Here is a 16,806-nt window from a genome sequence, read left to right on the forward strand (position 1 = left end):
GAGTATCTACTCAGGTTATGGTTCCCTTAGCCATTGGTAAATATGAAGATGAGATTCTTTGTGATGTGTTGCCTATGGAAGCTGGACACATTCTCCTTGGAAGGCCGTGGCAATCAGATAGACGTGTGATACATGATGGGTATGCCAACAAGCACACCTTTGAGTTTAAAGGGAGAAAGACAGTTCTTGTGCCTATGACCCTAAGGAAGTTCAGGTTGATCAGCTCCAGCTACAAAAGAAGAAAGAGATAGATCTTCCCGCTGAATCAACAAAGCAACTAAACTTCTATGCCAAGTCTGGTGATGTTAAAAGATCTCTCTGCTCTAACCTTCCTATTCTTTTGTTTATCTATAAGGAATCCCTCTTGACTACTACTAACATTGCACCGGAGTATCCGAGTGAACTTGTCAATCTTTTACAGGAATATCAAGATGTTTTTCCAGAAGATAGTCCCAATGGACTACCACCAGTGCGAGGGATTGAGCACCAAATTGATTTTGTGCCCGGTTCTACACTTCCCAATAGGCCAGCATACAGAACCAATCCGGTGGAGACCAAAGAACTACAAAGGCAAGTGGAGGAACTGATGGAGAAAGGGCATATCCGAGAGAGCATGAGCCCTTGTGCTGTTCCAGTGCTACTTGTGCCCAAGAAAGATGGGAGCTGGCGCATGTGTGTTGATTGCAGAGCCATCAACAATATCACTGTAAAGTATCGCCATCCTATTCCTAGATTAGATGATATGCTTGATGAATTGCATGGTTCTTGCATATTTTCTAAGATTGATTTGAAAAGTGGATACCATCAGATTAGGATGAAAGAAGGAGATGAATGGAAAACTGCATTCAAAACTAAACATGGTCTATATGAGTGGTTAGTCATGCCATTTGGATTAACCAATGCACCTAGTACATTCATGAGATTAATGAATCATGTTCTTAGATCATTCATTGGCATATTTGTTGTGGTATACTTTGATGACATCCTTGTATACAGTAAGAGCTTTAATGATCATATAGAACATCTTAGAACTGTTCTTGATGTGCTTAGAAAGGAATCTCTTTTTGCTAACCTTAAGAAGTGTACTTTTGGAACGGATCACTTGGTCTTTTTAGGCTTTATTGTGGGTGCAGATGGGGTTAAAGTTGATCCGGAGAAAGTAAGAGCTATACGAGAATGGCCAATTCCTAAGACAGTGAGTGAAGTGAGGAGCTTCCATGGACTTGCTGGTTTCTATAGGCGCTTTGTGAAAGACTTCAGCACCATAGCATCTCCCTTGACTGAAGTAATCAAGAAAGAAGTCGGATTCAAGTGGGGAGAAGCACAAGAACTTGCCTTTCAATGCCTAAAAGAGAAGCTTACTAATGCCCCTCTTCTTATACTTCCTGATTTTAATAAAACTTTTGAAATAGAATGTGATGCTTCAGGAATTGGAATTGGTGCTGTATTGATGCAGGAGAAGAGACCCATTGCATACTTCAGTGAGAAGCTTGGAGGAGCTACCCTCAACTATGCAACTTATGATAAAGAACTATATGCCTTGGTGAGAGCCTTGCAGACTTGGCAACACTACCTCTGGCCTAAAGAGTTCGTCATTCACACCGATCATGAGTCTCTCAAATACCTCAAAGGACAGCACAAACTCAGCAAAAGACACGCAAGGTGGGTTGAGTTCATTGAGACATTTCCTTATGTCATCAAGTATAAACAAGGTAAGGAAAACATAGTTGCTGATGCACTATCCAGAAGGTATGTTCTCTTGAACACTCTTGATGCTAAGCTATTAGGATTTGAGCAGATTAAAGAATGTATGAAATGATCCTGATTTTAAAGAAGCTTACAACTCTTGTGAGAAATTTGCTGCTGGACACTACTTTAGACATGATGGATTCCTCTTTTATGATAATCGATTGTGTGTGCCTAACTGTTCTTTGAGAGACTTGTTTGTTAGGGAATCTCATGGAGGAAGTCTCATGGGTCACTTTGGTATTGCAAAGACTCTTAAAACTTTGCAGGATCACTTCTTTTGGCCTCGGATGAAAAGAGATGTGGAGAAACTATGTGAGAGATGTGCAACTTGCAAGCAAGCCAAGTCTAAGGTTCAGTCTCACGGTTTGTATACTCCTCTCCCTATACCTTATCATCCTTGGAATGACATATCTATGGATTTCATTGTTGGATTGCCTAGAACTAGGACTGGAAAGGATTCTATCTTTGTGGTTGTGGATAGGTTCTCAAAGATGGCACATTTCATAGCTTGTCACAAAACTGATGATGCATTGCATATTGCCAACTTGTTCTTTAAAGAGATTGTGCGCATACATGGCATGCCTAAGACTATTGTTTCTGATAGAGATACTAAGTTTCTTAGTTATTTTTGGAAGACTCTTTGGTCTAAGCTAGGTACTAAACTCTTGTTTTCTACTACTTGTCATCCACAAACTGATGGACAAACTGAAGTAGTTAATAGGACTCTAGGAACACTCTTGCGTGCATTCATAAAGAAAAACTTGAAATCATGGGAAGACTATTTGCCTCATTGTGAATTTGCATACAATCATGCTGTGCATTCTACTTCTAAGTTTTCTCCTTTTGAGATTGTTTATGGGTTCAATCCCAACTCTCCTTTAGATTTAATCCCTTTACCTGAGTGTGAAAGGGTCAGCATTGATGGCAAAAAGAAGGCAGAGATGGTGAAACAACTCCACGAGCAAGCTAGGCTCAACATTGAGGCAACAACCAAACAGTATGTTAAGCATGCTAACAAAGGAAGGCGTGAGATGGTCTTTGAAGTGGGTGATCAGGTCTGGATTCACCTAAGGAAAGAGAGGTTTCCCAATGAAAGGAAATCCAAGCTGATGCCGCGGATTGATGGACCTTTTAAGGTCATAAGGAAGATCAGCAACAATGCCTACAAACTGGATTTGCAAGGTAAGTATGATGTGAGTAATAGCTTCAATGTTACTGACTTGATCCCTTTTATTGCAGATGAGCCAGATTTGAGGACAAATCCTTTTCAAGTGGGAGGGGATGATATGATCATGGACCAGCTAGTTGATAAAGATGAAGAAGGAGAGACTGAAGATACACTAGCTGAAGAGGAAGCTGTCCTAGCCATTCCCACAGGTCCTATCACTCGTGCAATGACAAGGAGACTCAAAGAAGCCGTTGGAAACATACTGAAGATCTCTAAGAAGCAAGAAGACTTTCTTGGTAGAAGCTTGAGCTACCAAGACACACTCATCACCATTCATGTGATCTTACCATCAAGCTGATCATCATCTAGGCAAGTGGCTTGGTATACTCTTTTTCCCTTGATTAGTTTTGTCCCACTGGGTTTTCTAATCAAGGTTTTTAATGAGGTATCAAGTTCACTTACACATTCCTAGTTGATGTATCTTGGATGCAACTCGGCCTAAGGCATCTTGGACCGACTTCATCATCTATCTTATATTATGTTTTAGTCTAAGTGTTGTGTTATTACTTTGAAACCGTGTGGAGCCTTTTCCTTTAAGTTTTCTTATGTTTTCGAGACCTTGTGCATGTACAAGGATCTCTCTATTTAAGTGTATCACAAACCCTCATTCTAATCTAAGTTATCTTTTGTTTAAACCTTGTGTTTTCTTCTCCCTTGCTTTCACGAGTTAAGAGAGTGTCTGGTGTGTAGTATCCAGTCTGTTGGTGTGTAATATCCAACGCCCAAGGGCTTTAGAAAGGTGTGTCATATCCGATCTAAGCCTAGGAGTATCAAGGAGCCTTTCCGCAGCCTCTTGTGTCACCATTCGATCCACAGCCTTGATAAACTTGAGTCTTTGATTCGTTTATGCAAGGATCTATCCAAACTATCCAGAGAAGGGTCCTAGGATCTCATTAGTTCTAAACAACACTCACACACCATAATCTGTCTATTCTCACATGGTATCAGAGCTCCAAGCTCCTGAGAATCCATAGAGCTTCCGCAAATCTATTACAGTTCATACTTCTCTTCAAAAATCTCTGTTTCTGTTCATCCTTGTATCCTCTGGTCTAAAGCTTTTCCAGGAGGGAAGAGACTCACCAGAACTCAAGATAAAGGAGGTCTTTAGTATCTGAAACTCAAAGCTTCCACAATTCAAGCATAGGCTCACCCTCATTGTTATTTCAAATCATTGGAGAGTTTCTGTCCAGCCAGCTGTTCAATCTCTTCAAGAGGAAGAAGACTACAAACATGGCGTGTCCAGAGACTTCCCAAGGTCTATCACCCTTCCTCCTGTTCAGCCTGAAGAGATCTCTTGGAGAAAGAAGGTTTTGGAGCTGTTTGGCAAGCAATGCTCCAAACCAAGTCTGTACAAGTGTTTTTCAAGTTCTTCCCAAAGTGGAGTCTCTCACTGTGTGCCAGAAGGTGGTGTTGAGTTGAGCTGAATATATATGTATGAAGAGCTAAGGAGTTGAAGAGGAAAGGAGATGAGGAAGCTTGAGAGAGTTTAGGGAGAGCATGGTACGGACGTCCGTACAAGGCCGTACAAGCCGTACAGTCCGTACCATCCAGCATCGACCAAGACTTACCTTGCATCAGCCAAGTAACACGGTAACTAAGGTAAAGGGAAGGAACTTACCTTGAGGCATCAGACCGTTTAGGGATAAGGTAGAGCGCGCCTTGACAGGCTGGAACAGCTGGAAAGGCAAGAGCATCTCGGTCCAAGATGCCAGATACTCCGCGCATGTGGAGAAGCTAATTGGCTAGTCCAAATGAGCTTATCCTCTCCTGATTGACCTCACATGCTTTAGTCTTCTCTTGATTTCGAAAACCCTTGTATGCTCTCTCTATATATTGTAACTCATCAACCCTAATGAAGATTATGCAGTTTGAGTCTCTCTAATCTCTTAGACACTATGCTTTTCTCTTAGACACTAAACGGCTCTATCTAGTCTCCTAATCTTTCACAAACTTCTCTTAATCACTTCCTAAACACTCTCTTTATTCTGTTTACTCTAAGGATCTCTTAATCTCATATGGTATCAGAGCCAGGTTCATTTGAATCTGGGGTTTGATCTTTAGAGAGTTACAAGCTAAACGTCTTTGAAGCTACACGCGAGTAGTCTTGAAGGTGTTGAAGCTGTGGTCCGTTCTAGTTGAAGCTGTGCTACGTTCTGTTGGTTTGCGTGATTCTAGACTCAAGGTTGGTGTGTACGAAATCCAAGATCCAAGTTTTCAAGTCAAGCAAAGATGGAACATGGGATGAACATGAGGATGAAGGTAGCGGTTACTTTCAAAGGTAGCAACTACCTTGTGTGGTCTCGGATGGTGAAGACTGCTGTGGGAAGTAAGGGTTTGTGGGGGCACATCACAACAGGGGAGGCTCCGAAACTCATTACTCAGGGAGGAGATCAAGAAGAGGTCTCCAATGAAGCGGCTGTGGAGAAATGGCAACAAGAAGACATGCTGGTGATGACGGTTCTACACGCATCCTTGGACCCAGCTATCTTGGATGCCTACAGCTACTGTGAATCAGCCAAGGAGCTGTGGGACACGCTGAAGAAGGTGTATGGGAACACTTCCAACCTCAGCCGTGTGTTTGAAGTGAAGCTAGCGATCAACCGTCTTGCACAAGAGGACATGGAGTTCACTAAGCACTTGGGGAGGTTCAGGTCCTTATGGTCAGAGCTGGAGATGCTGAGGCCGAGCACAACTGATCCAGATCAGCTGAATGAGAGGCGCGAGCAAGACAAGGTCTTTGGGCTGCTTCTCACACTGAACCCGGCCTACACCCAGCTCATCCAGCACATGTTAAGGTCAGACAAGCTTCCGGACCTTGAGGAGGTGTGTGCACAAATCCAAAGGGAGCAGGGATCCATGGGTTTGTTTGGAGGAAAGGGGGAGCTCTCTCTTGCCAATCAAGCAGCTCATGAGGATTCAACCGAGGCTCCACAAGCAAACAAGGCATCTCACGGGAAGTACGAGGACAGGAAGTTCAATGGCAACTGTGATCATTGCAAGAAGCATGGTCATAAGAAGAGCCAATGCTGGATACTGCACCCACACCTCAAGCCGGCCAAGTTCATGAAGGAGCGTGAGGGAAGGGCAAATGTGACTGAAGGTTCAAGCGGAGCTGGCACCAGCAAGATCAGTGAAGTGGATGGGCTTGGAGGCAATGATGGGAATGGGAAGTCTCTGGTGGCTTACACAGGCGCCTCAAGCTCCCGCAGCAATGATGACTACATCAAGAGATCAGACCTTGATGCCCTCTTCAAAATGCTAAAGGAAAACGGTAACACTTACGGTTATTCCTTTGGAGCTTCTATGATTGCATATAAGGATGATCACTTGATTAGAGAACTAGTAGAACGGTTAGAAGCTAGGAATGAGTATAGGCATGCTTACATTGCTAGAACTGATAAGATGCATTCATCACTTAGTAATCTATGCCATAATGCTAAACGAGTAGGTAAACCATTGATTGTTGATTCTGGTGCATCACATCATATGATAAGTGATGAAAACTTGATTAAGGATATAGAACCTACACATGGGCATGTGATGATAGCAAATGGGGATAAGATACCCATTAGAGGAATAGGAAAGCTTAAGCTGTTTAACAAAGAATCTAGAGCTTTTTACATGCCTGAATTCACATCAAACCTATTATCAGTGAAGAAATGTACTAATGATTTACAATGCAATGTTATCTTTAGTCCTAATGATGTGAAGTTTCAGGATATTGAGAGCAGCAGGTTGATTGGGAAAGGGGTGACTAAGGGAGATCTCTATATGCTTGAAGAACTCACTTCTGTTCCTGATTATAGTTGCTCGTTTACTTCTGCTTCTTTGTTGAATAAAAATGCATTGTGGCATGCTAGAGTAGGACACCCTCATGTTAAAGCTTTGAACTTAATGGTACCAGGTGTTGTGTTTGAGAATAAGGATTGTGAAGCTTGCATTTTAGGCAAGCATTGTAGAACTGTGTTTCAAAAGTCTACTACTGTTTATGATAATTGCTTTGATCTAATTCATTCAGATGTATGGACTGCCCCTTGCTTATCTAGAGATAGTTATAAGTATTTTGTCACATTCATTGATGAAAAATCCAAATACACCTGGTTAACCTTAATTCAGACCAAAGATAGGGTACTTGATGCATTTAGGAATTTTCAAACTTATGTAACTAACCATTATCATGCTAAGATTAAAATTTTGAGATCAGATAATGGAGGAGAGTACACGAGTCATGCATTCAAGCAACACCTATCACAACATGGGATTCTACATCAAACAAGCTGTCCTTATACTCCACAGCAAAATGGAGTGGCTGAGAGGAAGAATAGGCATCTCATGGAAGTGGCAAGGTCACTTATGTTTCAGAGTAATGTTCCAAAGAGATTTTGGAGTGATGCGGTTGCCACTGCTTGTTACCTGATAAACAGAACTCCAACCAAAGTTCTGAATGAGAAGGCTCCATTTGAAGTTCTGAACAGGTACAAGCCAGCTCTTGATTACTTGCGAGTCTTTGGATGCCTATGCTTTGTCCTCAAACCAGGAGAGATGATCAACAAGCTAGAAGCAAGAAGCACTAAGGCTGTGTTCATAGGATACTCAGCTACACAGAAAGGATACAAATGCTATGATCCTATAGCAAGGAGAGTTCTTGTATCTAGAGATGTGAAGTTCTTGGAAGATAGAGGATACTATGAAGAAAAGAATCAAGAAGACCTGAAGGACTTAACATCAGACAAGGCCACCACCTTGCGGATCATTCTTGAAGGTCTTGGAATCAGTACATCCCAGGATCCGAGGAATCACGCAACTACACCTCCTGAAGTTGGTTCACCATCCCACCTTGATCATGAGGGAGGAGAGGAGCATGAGGAGCCTATGCAAGAGGCCAACCAAGATGAAGGAGGAGTAGAGAATGAAGGAGAAGAGAGCATAGGCTCGGATGGTCATGGACATGATCATGGTGTGACACAAACACCTTCTCAAGATGAAGTGGTAGAAGAACAACAGGAAGAAGAACCAGTTGTGCAGCCACTAAGAAGGAGTACAAGGATAAGGAAGGATCCTTCCAGTTGGGTAAACACGAGAGTGTACTACAATGCCCAAGCTGTGGAGCATCCTTCTCAAGCCGTGTGCTCCTTTGCTCAATATCCAGAAGCACATTGCGCGTTCATGGTAAACTTGGATGAGAATCACATCCCAAGAAGCTATGAAGAAGCAATGAAAGATAAAGAATGGAAGGAATCAGTTGGAGATGAGGCAGGAGCGATGATCAAGAATGATACATGGTATGAGAGTGAGTTACCAAAAGGGAAGAAGGCTGTGACTAGTAGATGGATATTCACAATCAAGTACAAAGCGGATGGAAAGGTTGAGAGGAAGAAGTCAAGACTAGTTGCAAGAGGGTTCACTCAAACTTATGGAGAAGATTACATAGAAACCTTTGCACCAGTAGCTAAACTCCACACAATCCGGATTGTACTAAGCTTGGCTGTGAATCTTGGATGGGGGTTATGGCAAATGGATGTGAAGAATGCGTTTCTACAAGGTGAACTTGAGGATGAAGTGTATATGCATCCACCTCCAGGCCTTGAACACTTAGTAAAGAGTGGGAATGTACTGAGATTGAAGAAAGCCATCTATGGACTGAAGCAATCACCAAGGGCTTGGTACAACAAGTTGAGCACTACTCTGAATGGCCGAGGCTTCAAGAAGTCTGAACTAGATCACACTCTCTTCACTCTCACGACTCCCTCAGGTATGATTGCTCTCCTTGTGTATGTTGATGATATCATTATCACAGGGAGTGATAAGGAAGGTATCATAGCAACCAAGGAGTTTCTTAAATCCATGTTTGAGATTAAAGACTTGGGAGAAATGAAATACTTCCTTGGAATTGAGATATGTAGATCCAAGGAAGGTTTGTTCATGTCCCAAAGGAAATATACACTTGATCTTTTGAAAGGTGCAGGTGCTTATGGAGGCAAGACAGCAAGGATGCCTATGGAGGATGGCTACAAAGTCCCACGAGAGGGGGAGATTGAAGACAGCAAACCTTATCAGGATCCTAAACTCTATAGAAAACTAGTTGGCAAATTGATTTATCTTACTATAACTAGACCTGACATCTGCTTTGCTGTGAATCAGGTGAGTCAACACATGCAAGTGCCTAAGGAACATCACTGGCACATGGTGGAGAGGATCTTGATGTATCTCAACGGCTCACCTGATCAAGGAGTATGGATGGGCTGCAATGGAAGCACTGAAGTGGTGGGATATTGTGATGCGGATTGGGCTGGTGATAGAGCAGACAGGAGATCAACCACAGGCTATTGCACATTCATTGGAGGCAACTTGGTGACTTGGAAGAGCAAGAAGCAGAAGGTAGTGTCATGTTCAAGTGCAGAAGCCGAGTATAGAGCCATGCTGAAGCTCACCAACGAGTTGGTATGGATCAAAGGCATCTTGAAGCACTTGGAGATCGATCAAGCAACTCCAATGACAATGCATTGTGACAATCAAGCTGCCATCCACATTGCATCCAACTCGGTGTTTCATGAGAGGACCAAGCACATTGAAGTTGATTGTCACAAGGTGAGGCAGATGATTGTGCTAGGGGTGATCTTGCCATGTTACACAAGGAGTGAAGATCAGCTAGCGGATGTGTTCACCAAGGCTGCAAGACAGAAGACAATGGAGTCCATTCACATCAGGTTGGGCCTCATTGATCTTGGGAAGAGAAGGAGCTAATCCCCTTAGCTGCAAGGTCTTTACTCTTTTTCCCTCATCAAAGTTTTATCCCATTGGGTTTTCTTTGGTGAGGTTTTTAATGAGGAAGATCTTGTGGCTGTCCAAGCTTAGACTTATACAAAGCTAAGCTTGAGGGGGAGTGTTGAGTTGAGCTGAATATATATGTATGAAGAGCTAAGGAGTTGAAAAGGAAAGGAGATGAGGAAGCTTGAGAGAGTTTAGGGAGAGCATGGTACGGACGTCCGTACAAGGTCGTACAAGCCGTACAGTCCGTACCATCCAGCATCGACCAAGACTTACCTTGCATCAGCCAAGTAACACGGTAACTAAGGTAAAGGGAAGGAACTTACCTTGAGGCATCAGACCGTTTAGGGATAAGGTAGAGCGCGCCTTGACAGGCTGGAACAGCTGGAAAGGCAAGAGCATCTCGGTCCAAGATGCCAGATACTCCGCGCATGTGGAGAAGCTAATTGGCTAGTCCAAATGAGCTTATCCTCTCCTGATTGACCTCACATGCTTTAGTCTTCTCTTGATTTCGAAAACCCTTGTATGCTCTCTCTATATATTGTAACTCATCAACCCTAATGAAGATTATGCAGTTTGAGTCTCTCTAATCTCTTAGACACTATGCTTTTCTCTTAGACACTAAACGGCTCTATCTAGTCTCCTAATCTTTCACAAACTTCTCTTAATCACTTCCTAAACACTCTCTTTATTCTGTTTACTCTAAGGATCTCTTAATCTCATAGGTGGCGCCTGGTAATCAGGAAGAAAGGAGGGGTCTTAAGCATGAGTGGTCTAAATGGGAAAGCACACACAAGGAAATGGCGTGGGGTAGAGATCCCAAACTCCAAATCTGTCAAGTTCAAGTGAACAGTGTGCCTTGGAGGTTCAAGGAACCAGCTCAGGTTCCTTGTTTGTAAGTTAACCTCCTACCTTTAATAAGAGCTTGATTAGTTATGTCTGGTTGTATTGAGTGGTGTGTTTGGTATCCTTGGGACAGGTTCAAGTTGCTAGAGTTGTTGAACCTAGTTCCTGTCCCATGATACTTAAATTGTGTGTGTTGCTCTGTTTCTTAAATTATTTCGAGGAGTTGTCTAGCATGGTATTGTCTAGTTCCTGTCCTAGATTAATTGTTTCTGTTTGTATTGTGCTAGGCGATTTGTTTAGCTACTGTCATTGTCTTGTTGCATTGATAGAGGTCTAGGAGAGTCTCCTGATCTTGTATTGCATTATATATATATTGTTCAAGATGATTAGATGAGTTGTTTAGTCTCTGTTTATTGTCTTTAAAATTCATAAAAAGAGCCTAATTGCCTTGTTATTGATGAGTTATCATACCTGAGCAGTTAGTGATGTTTAGTATGCATGGAGTTGAACTGAATGAGTTGTTTAGATTCTGTTCATTGCATATTTTCTTTCTCTTAAAACATTGGGATCAGACTTGGTGAATTATCAAGGGCTGATCCTAGTGTGTGTGGTTTGATTCTTGCTGGAGTTTGAGTGATGTTTCAGGTACACAAGAGGTGATCTCTGTCCATCATCAAACTAAGACAAAGAAGAAGGCATTGCCCACGTTTTTCAGAGCCTCCCAAGATGGATATTCCTGAACCGTGGAGATTGCCCAGTCCCAAATCCTATCTATGTGTCTGCCCATTTCCTACCCTGAAGATAGAAAGGATGTTGGAGAATTGGAGAAACTGCTCAGAAGTGACTTACCTGATGCCAAGAGGATGTACAGGAGGTGCACTCAAGAGAAAAGGCCATCACTAAGCCAAGAGTGGCCGGTGGTCAGAGGCATGGATCAAGGTGTTTAGTCCTGACCATGTAAAGATACCTTGTGAGTGGAATCAGTTGGCTTAAGCGCAGGCGTAGGAGCTGTTGTGCTCCTGGTTCAAGAGACTCACAAGGAAGGCCATCACCTAAGTCATGAGGAGACTGGTGGTCCAAAGACATTGGAGCTGAAGGCAAATGGTGAACTGGTTGGCTTAAGCGCAGATGTTGGTATTGTTGTGCTCCCAGTTCAAAACTCATTGAAGCTCACGTTCAAGCTTGTCACTATACTCAGTCAAGCTTGAGGAGGGGAATATCAGTGAGCTACCAAAAGATCCATGAAGCTTACTGTATCCAGTGTCCCATTTCCTCATAGAAGACCAGCAAGAGGTTGGCGAATTAAAAGAGGACTTAAGTGATCAGTCTGAAGAAGCTGTCACTCCTCACTGTTCTTACCAGCCAGATGCAAGGATTATTCAATCAGGGACATTCTTGGCTAAGCAATCACATGATGGTGGCAAATTATGGAGTTGCAAAGTCCCCCTACATGTTGAAACTTCAAGAGAATAATGCAAAGGCTGGTTGAGAGAAGGAATGGCGTGGAGGATTCAAGTGCTTAGTAATCCTCACCAACATTCAACAAACTGATGCAAGGGAAGTACCTAAAACCATTATTATTCTTATGAGTGAATAGGTTTGCCCCTTGAGAATTGATACATGCAATTTTTGGATGATTGAATTAGGTACCTATTGAGCTCATGAACAAAGAAAAGCTTTGTCTCAACTCCTAAATGGAGGCAAGAAGCCAGAAGAAAGGGGGAGACAAGCTCAGGTCATAAGAAGAAGCTCAAAGGTGATTTGACGGTGAAGCAACTGGCGCCAATCCAAGTCGTTCATTGCCTCACCTCCGATCAAAATTGGAGTTTGCAAGTGGTGGATTCACTCTTGCATTACTCAGTACCAACCGGATCAAAGAAGCTCAGTTCCAAGTGTGTGATTGAGCTTCCATAATCCGGACTGTGTCTTACCAAGTGGGATTCAATTGGAGTCCACGCCTCACCATTCTTATGAAAGGGAAGCACCTTAAACTCATCTCAATACATTCATGATTGTCCTTATACTTTATATTATTGAGTTTGATGTGATGAGTGCATTTCCTTAAGAACTGATGCAATTTTAGAATGGTGTATCAGGTACCAAAATAAGCTTGAGCCTCACTGAAGATGATGATGATGATCCGGTCGTGTCCTAGCCTATCTAAGATGGCCAAAGAAGTCAGTTGAGAAGGGGAGACCCAAACCGGGTCTATGGTCCATGAAGAGGTCAAGCCAAGTTCTAAAGAACAAGTAACTTTGCTGGGGGTTCAGAGAAGATGGTCTGGTCGTTTCCTTGCCTTCCTAAGGTGACTTGAAGCCAGCTGAGAGGGGGAGACCCTAAACCGGCCACAAAATGATCCAGCCGGCTACTTGTGCTCAAGGATAGCAAGTTATGGTGATTCATACTTGCTATACCTATTAGGCCACGATCCAGAGCCTAAGGACTCCACCATGATGAATCTGAAGTTCCTTAGGCTCACTGGCCAATCCTGTGAGTTTTTAGAGAGAACTACTCTGGTTGGATGTGTGACTGTGGATACACTCCAATGGAGTTAGATGAGACTTGTTCTTGGTGATTTGGTAAGAGATTGAGAAGAGAGTGTATGCGTGAGTGTATGAGTGGTTTTGAGATTAGGGAGACTAAGAGATTAAGAGAATATAAGACTAAGAACAGAACTGGATGTTATTAGTAACCAGAACAATGAAGTGGAGAGGGGAAATCCCCCTTTCTCCCTTGGTGTTTACAATCCGACATTAGCAAGCTTATATATGAGCTTTACTCATTGCACAAATCATAAACCCTAAGCTACAGATAAGACATGAAGGGTGGAGATGCTTTAATTTGAATTGGACGCTCAGGATCAGGTCTTGTGGTCTTTGCAAAGTGTTGGAACCGCCTGATTGGTTAAGTGAAAGCCTTGACTGGAAATGCTCCTCATTGGCTCATGTATCTGCCCTCTTCTTTGGCCAGATACATAGTCAAGCCTTGCTCTTCCTTTCCAGCTATAGCCAGCCTGTCTTGGACTGCCACAGCCTATCACAAACCAGGCGCCAATCTCCTTTGCACACACAGCCTTCTTCTTTGTCTTCTTCTCTTAAGAGTCTCTTTTGTCTTCTTCTCTTAAGAACTGACCTGTGCCCTATTTTTGCACCAACTCTAAATAGGCTCAGATGGTCGAGATACAAACTTTTGGGTCGGCTTGGTCCGTACGGATCCGTACGGTCCGTACACTTCCGTACCAACTCCGTACGGCCACGCCCTAAGTTTGCCCACTCGACCATACACCTCCAAACTCCTTCCATGCCTTCTTAAGATCAGTCTCAGCCATTCTTGGACTTGACTTCACCCATGATAGATGCTTCAAGACACTCCTGAAGCTTTGCTGAACTCTTCTCAAGGGCTTGCCCTATTTATGAACAAGCTCCATTCTTCTCTTCAGTTCAACACTCCCCCTCAAGCTTAACTCTAGGAGATCCTGAGTTAAGCTTGGAACCATGAAGAGCTTCCTCATTAAAAACCTCACCAAGGAAAACCCTTTGGGACAAAACCTTGATGAGGGAAAAAGAGTAAAGCCTCCACGGCCTAGGGATTGGCCAGTGAGTCTTTGTGCCTTACCATCAATGTAAGGGACACAAAGACTCTGGATCATGGCCTCTTCTTGTGATGCAAGGTTGATCACATCTTCCCTTGCTCATCACCCTTCATCTTGTACTCTTCTCACGGTCTGACCTTCTTCTAGCTTCATATGGAACCATCAGATCATACTCGCACCAAGAGTATCAAGAACTTGTGGAGCCTTGGCTGCTTCTCCTTCTAGAGTCTCCACCTAGTTCTAAAGCTTCATGATCGGATGGTTCAGTCTGTAGTATCAAGGCTGCTCTGCTTTGGCCGCCTTGGTGATTGCTTCACCATCCTCCATCTTGCTTCACAAACCAGTCTGCTCCTCTTCTTGATTAACCGCCAAGTGCTCTCATCAAGAAGCCTTCTCAACACTCCCCCTCAAGCTTGACCATGTGGAACAAGTCAAGCTTGGAAGGAGAGCTTCTTGATCATCCATCTTTGCTCACTGCTGTCCACCTTCGTAAACCAGCATCTTTGTGATCATTGAAGTCTTCTCAACACTCCCCCTCAAGCTTGACCATATGGAACAAGTCAAGCTTGGGAGAGCAGCTTCATGATCACACCATCAGACCCTTGCAGCACCTTCTGAACTCGCCATCTCCATGGAATGTTTGTGGAACCTTCAGCTCCCTCTTCAGACTGCTCACACTGGAAGCCGCCTTGATAGAGTAGCTCCATCATCTTCACACAGCCGAGAGTGCTCTGAACACTCCCTTGTTCTTCCCACAGCCGGATGACTCCTTTTCCATCAGTTGCTTGCCATGGTCTTCCTTCTTTGCTCACTTAACTCCCCTCCTCAAGCTTGGATAGAATGAGGGTCCAAGCTTGGAAGTGAGCAGCCGTGAGTCTTCACTAACCAGTGGCACATCACCACTTCAGTAACCGCTCTCCATTGCTCATGACAATGGGCAATGCCTTCCTCTTTCTCTTGGATTGGTGATGAACTAAGAACACTTCTTGTATACCTGAAACACCACTCAAACTCCAGAGAAGATAAGACATAGGTGCATTGGGTCAGTCCTTGATTCCACATCAAGCTTGAACCCAATGACTCACTAAAGCAATGCAAGATCAAACAAGACACCCAAGTTTCAAATCATTGCAAGCTAATCTCTCTAAGTACTAGCATGATCCTACAGATTCATTGCGAGATACTTAGGAATATCTTGACAGCCCCTTACTCAGCTACTAGACATGAATCTAGTGCCTCAGTGTAAGGTAACTCCAAGACCAAATGCACTAGCTTTCAGTCGGTTTCTATATATGTATGCAAGCAGATTCAATCAACCACACAAGCAACATTATGAACCGGAGCTAAGCCTTTTAAACAATCTCAATCAACTCAACAAGTCTCTTTAAGCATCCTGGGATAGATTCTAAATTCATTTCATTTCATTTAGCAATCTTTAAACAATCCTCAGGTTTTCAATCACATCACAACACACAACCAGATTTTATCACAAGCTCATTACCACTTAAGGTTTAAAGAATCGCTTACTATCAAGGAACCAGGTTGGTCCTTGTATCACTCTCGGATGGTAAGCTCATGACCTTGAGGATATGTGAGTCTGGATCGTTACCCATCTCCTGCTTCTTCAGTTCATGACTTCCTCCTTGTTTCTCTAACTCAAAGACCCCTCCTTTCTCCTTCTCTTCTAGGCGCCATCTTCTTGGCAGCTTTCTTGATGAACCGGATGGGAAAGCTCTTGGACAAGGCACCTTGGATGAGGTTCGCGAGGCCTCTCCATACACCTCTGCTTCCAATGAGTCTCTCCATCAGTATGGACAGGAGAAAGGATAAGAGCCACGCCAGCTTCAGTCTTCTACTTCATGGAGAAACTGAACTCGGATGTAAAAGGCTTCAAGGGTTGGATTTGAGCTGAGGTGAGAGCAAGTGATTTGCGGAAGCTACAGCTCAGGTTCTGATGAACCTGGCTCTGATACCATGTGAGTTTTTAGAGAGAACTACTCTGGTTGGATGTGTGACTGTGGATACACTCCAATGGAGTTAGATGAGACTTGTTCTTGGTGATTTGGTAAGAGATTGAGAAGAGAGTGTATGCGTGAGTGTATGAGTGGTTTTGAGATTAGGGAGACTAAGAGATTAAGAGAATATAAGACTAAGAACAGAACTGGATGTTATTAGTAACCAGAACAATGAAGTGGAGAGGGGAAATCCCCCTTTCTCCCTTGGTGTTTACAATCCGACATTAGCAAGCTTATATATGAGCTTTACTCATTGCACAAATCATAAACCCTAAGCTACAGATAAGACATGAAGGGTGGAGATGCTTTAATTTGAATTGGACGCTCAGGATCAGGTCTTGTGGTCTTTGCAAAGTGTTGGAACCGCCTGATTGGTTAAGTGAAAGCCTTGACTGGAAATGCTCCTCATTGGCTCATGTATCTGCCCTCTTCTTTGGCCAGATACATAGTCAAGCCTTGCTCTTCCTTTCCAGCTATAGCCAGCCTGTCTTGGACTGCCACAGCCTATCACAAACCAGGCGCCAATCTCCTTTGCACACACAGCCTTCTTCTTTGTCTTCTTCTCTTAAGAGTCTCTTTTGTCTTCTTCTCTTAAGAACTGACCTGTG

The 16,806-nt window shown here is 43.3% G+C and overlaps 1 long non-coding RNA gene across 1 annotated transcript; it reads left to right on the forward strand.

Annotated features, from left to right (window-relative positions):
- The first annotated feature begins 3,878 nt into the window (after positions 1–3,878).
- On the forward strand, positions 3,879–12,065 carry LOC125597240. Its single transcript, XR_007331579.1, has 2 exons — positions 3,879–4,381; positions 10,471–12,065. It is a non-coding gene; the product is annotated as an uncharacterized LOC125597240 (long non-coding RNA).
- The last annotated feature ends 4,741 nt before the right edge of the window (positions 12,066–16,806 follow it).

The sequence above is a fragment of the Brassica napus genome, unplaced genomic scaffold, assembly GCF_020379485.1.
Source record: "Brassica napus cultivar Da-Ae unplaced genomic scaffold, Da-Ae ScsIHWf_1406;HRSCAF=1988, whole genome shotgun sequence".
Classification (NCBI taxonomy): domain Eukaryota; kingdom Viridiplantae; phylum Streptophyta; class Magnoliopsida; order Brassicales; family Brassicaceae; genus Brassica; species Brassica napus.